The sequence below is a fragment of the Pinus tabuliformis genome, chromosome 1_2, assembly GCF_031772625.1.
Source record: "Pinus tabuliformis cultivar Carrire ecotype Pingquan chromosome 1_2, CPIR1, whole genome shotgun sequence".
In the NCBI taxonomy this organism is placed as follows: domain Eukaryota; kingdom Viridiplantae; phylum Streptophyta; class Pinopsida; order Pinales; family Pinaceae; genus Pinus; species Pinus tabuliformis.
In genome coordinates, this window is record NC_142298.1 from 1181114945 (window position 1) to 1181119494 (window position 4550).

Consider the following 4550-nt stretch of genomic DNA (forward strand, 5'->3'; position numbering starts at 1 on the left):
CTAGCCTAGACTAATAGATGTTGTGCGTTAGGTTCCAAAGTGTTTTTATGTTCATTGAATTTATTTTACAATTGATCTTTCTTAAGAAGTTTTCCTTTAAGGTTCACCACGTGATGTAGATATACAACTCCTAAATACACAATCTAAGATGATAACCAGTCGTTTACTCTTCTTTTTTCAATGAAAATCCTAGCTACTAAGGAAAGAGAAGCGAAATTCTTTCAACATAGAGCAGAGAGCACACACTAGAATGCACTGTCCTAAATCAAAATCAACAAGCAATCTAAATGAAAATGCACATGCATGTATTTGCTTTCCGCTTTCTTAATGTGTGAGTGATAAAAAGAATGCTAAGTACAAATCTGAATTATCTTTTCTCTCAAAGTGACAGTACTAACAATTTTCTCTTCAAAATACGAAAGGAAGACAGGACGACACTTTCAACTTCAATTTGAAAACTGCTTTCTAAACTTGAAATACTATTAATTCAAATCAAATACAAGAGTAACAGTGTAATCGACCATCAAAAAGAGTATGATTCTTTTCTTTGACTAAAAATGACACTTGCGACACTTTCAAATCAAAAGACGACAGTTCGATTAAGCTACTTTTTGTAAAGGAGAATTGTAAATGGCGAAAAATACATAAAAACATTCACAATTCTTTGTACAATGGAGGCTGAATAATGCAAAGGAAGGGGGTTTCAACAATGCTATACTGATCACAGATAGCAAAACTACTGAATAAAGCTGAAGACAATGAATAAAAACCAAAATCTGGAGGCAGAAACAGTCTTATCTGATCATCGCACCTGTGACACAGGGAAACAGGGATGCATCCCACCTAATACACAAGGGAGGTGCGATGCATCTAGTCTGCCAAAAGGAGACAGTGAGATGGTCCAGGGACGAGACTTTAACTTGGTTTTTGGTCATAGTTTGCAGCTTAGTTCAGGGATTTAGGCTGAGATAATGATAGTAAGTAAATATAAAGTATAGGGGCTAATATAATGAGGTTACTTGAGCTACCACTAGGGCACTTAAGATGTTCACAAGTCAGTTGTTCAGTTCATAAACAAACCCAGAGATTGATTGAAGCAGCGTTGATCTACTTTGCACTTGGATAGCAAATGCAGTTCGAAGGCTAGCTGGCTTAACTTCAGGCTCCATCTGTAGTTTATAAAGCAAACAAATATAAACAAGAAATCAAAATATTCGCTCCCCAACGGAGTCGCCATTTTGTTATCAGGAATACTAGTGTCTATTCAGAGCTACTAGTCCCAGTAAGACGGGTAGCTATCTTAGAAACAAACAAACTAAAGTCACTTGTGTTTTCCTTTATGAGAGATAGATGAGAAAGAAGCATAGAGTACCAACCTTAGTCTTTTGCTTGACTCCTTGCTTGTTTCCTTTGCCCTCTGACAGAATTTCACCACTCCTTCCTTACTTGTCCCGCTTCAAATAGCACCTGTAGAATCAAAGCAACATAATATCATCAAAGCATAGAGATCTATAACCATAAACAATATAGGATCAGATGTATATTAACCATACAAATGCATATATCAATACAAGATTCGGAGATATACAAGAATATGGAGGAAAACTCAAATAGCTTTATTGATAGAAGTAGTAGAAGAGAGGATTACAACCCATTGGTTTAACCCAACGCCATCCTCCCAGCATCAAAGTCCTCTTCACCTCATACAAAGCAAGATCACCCAAAAATGTCTTCAAAGAGAAACCAACAACACTTCCTTTCAAATTACAAAATTCCAGCCTTTGGATCTCTAGGATGAGGGATCCATATATAGATGTTTGCAGGGGTGGGAGTAAGCTTCTGGGATTTTGATGAGTGTCATCTCTGTGGTAGTTCTTGGTTCCACTTGGAGATTTCATGATCTCTTACTCATCCCTGGGCGAATTCAAGGAGGCAAGTGTCAAATGAGCAGCTTCTAGAAGATTCTCAAGGTCTCCACCTAGCAAACTGCTTCTGCCATTTGTCTGCTCTCACTCATCGCACCCTACAAAAGGGCTTTCCAGTATGCATAACACTTTTTTCATGTGGCAGGTGAGATGCATCGCACCTTTAGCACTCGGCAGTCTGTATGGTCCTGTTTTGACCAGTTTTGAGTAGTTTTTAAGGGAGAACCTCTGGGAGATGATGTAATCAGCTGGCCTTGCTCCTTTAGGGTATGAAACAACAATTTTTGGGACTTAGAAGCCCTTGGTTTATGGACATATGTGATTGGGGTTGCAGTGCCCAAATATGCCTATAACAAGCAGGTCTTAGCCTCCACTTCACCCACTCACTGAAGAAGCAAAAAAAATAAAAAAATAATAATAAGGACTCAAGTGAAAACCTCCATGAGGCACTTGAGTCCCATCATTTGAAAACCTCTATTGAGGCGACCCAATGATGACAAAAACAAAAAAAGAGAGAGAATAAGATCTATGGGCAAAAACCTCCCTTGGAGGCACCCAGGGCAGGCAATTAGGGTGAAAACCTTCTTGAGACGCCCTAGTTGTCTTTCAAAAAAAAAAACAGAGAAAAGAAGGAAAAGAGAATTGACTTTTAAAGAGAATTTCAGGTTACAAGTGGACCACAGGGAGTAAGAGAAGATGCCAAAGAGCCTATTTCATCTCCCCCACACTCTTCTCCATCATTTCTGACCTTTCTTCCACCCCACTGTGTTTTTTCGGAAATTGTGTGTTCTACAGGAGGCCCTGTGTGTTCTACAGGAGGCTCCTGTAGAAATCATAGAGAGCCAGAAATTGTTCCAAAAAGTAGTTTGAGGGGCTAGGAGGTTTCATGAAGAGCATGTAGACCCTCCTATAGCTATCCACCCTCCTTTCCATCCATCCAACACCTACACCACCTCATCATCATCATTTTTTCCCTTCGTGCCGAAAAAACACAGAAACCAGTTTTTAGAAAAAAAACAAAAAAATAAAGGGAGTAGCACCTCAAATCTCACCTTAAGCTTACCAAGTACCTCTCCATCTTCATCAACATCTCTGGCATCATCGTCACAGCTCCTAGCAAAAAAATCAGCTAAAAATTTTAAAGGGAGAAGCAACTACAGGAGCTCCTGTAGGAATTCCTGTAACAGTTGATCCCATTAAAATTAAGCCACAACAGCAAAAGAAGTGCAACCATGGGATTGAAGGGGACATATGAAGCTAGATCCAGCCAGTGGATACTTGTACAAAGAAAACCATCCACACATCAGGAAGGAGAGAGCATGCAGCAGAGGAGATAAAGGCATGCAGCAACTGAAATACAAGCATGCAGTAGCAAAAGGAACCAAAATGCCTCACAACAGGTACATTTGACTCGCAAGTAAGTGACGAACCCTCTCCTCTGTTGCATCTGTGTAATTTGAAAATATGCATAAGCGAATGAAGTGGTTAGGGTTGAACGAGAAAAGGTAGCCAGTTAACTGGCCACCCTCATCCAGCTGACTGCGCTCATCCGGAGATGCCACCACACTGTGCCTAGTCAACTCAGAGAAAAATCTAAAGGATAGGTAGTGGAGGATATGAAAAATCCAATGCAATGATGGAAAGTGATTGCAGGAAAGAGCCATGATGACAAGGTAGTGGGGACCAATGGTCCAAATATGGCAACATACATTTTTGCTAGCTCACCCCATCACCAAAAATATCCCAAAGAAGAAATAAGTACTCCTCCTCGAAACTCCTTCACCACCTTTTCTTCCATTTCATCCTCGTCCAATTAGCTGCAAAAAGATCTTTGTCACCACCATAGCCTTGAAACCATCATTCTCCATTTCTTTCATCCATCCTCCTACTATCGACATTCTACAGGAGCACTTACAAGTTCTACAGGAGCACCTACATGCAGTTCTACAAGAGGGGACAGTAAGTTGGTTTTAAGGAGAAAACATGGGGTTTTTGCTCGATTTCTAGCTTGAGGGGGTAGGTTCTGTGCATACCCAACTTTATTATCAATATGTGCAAGGAATGATATAACTTTAAGGAGAAATTGAGTCCATAGAAGAAGAGGAATTACATAAAATTGTCTACCTGTTTTCTTAAAAAAACACAGTTTTCCTCTGTTTTCCCATTTCTTCAAAATTCTTGTCTCCATCTCTACCTTGGGTGTTCAAAAGGGATATAAGCAAAATAATAGGAGGATTCATGAGGAAGGATCCCACAAATTCAGCCAGGCTCCATGAACCTCCAGAAGTAGTAGCCATTTTCACCAGAGCAAATTGGATGCCATTTTTTGAGAAATTATGAGGGTTTGATGAAGAAGTGGCTCAGGAGTTTGCCCTTTCTTTAGTCCCTCACTCAAGGATCCATGCCATTGTTACTTTTAGAGGTATCTCCATGCAAATCACCCCAAAATTTATCAATAGGGTTACCACCATTCCTCTTGGATTACCTTGGAGCAAAGATGAAAAGCCAATTGGGCAGTCTACCAAGAAAAACTTCTTCCAAAATAATGAACATCCTGTAGAAGACAAGAATGGCATTAGAAGGACAAGCATAACTTACCCTTGGGATGAGTTCATTTACCATATT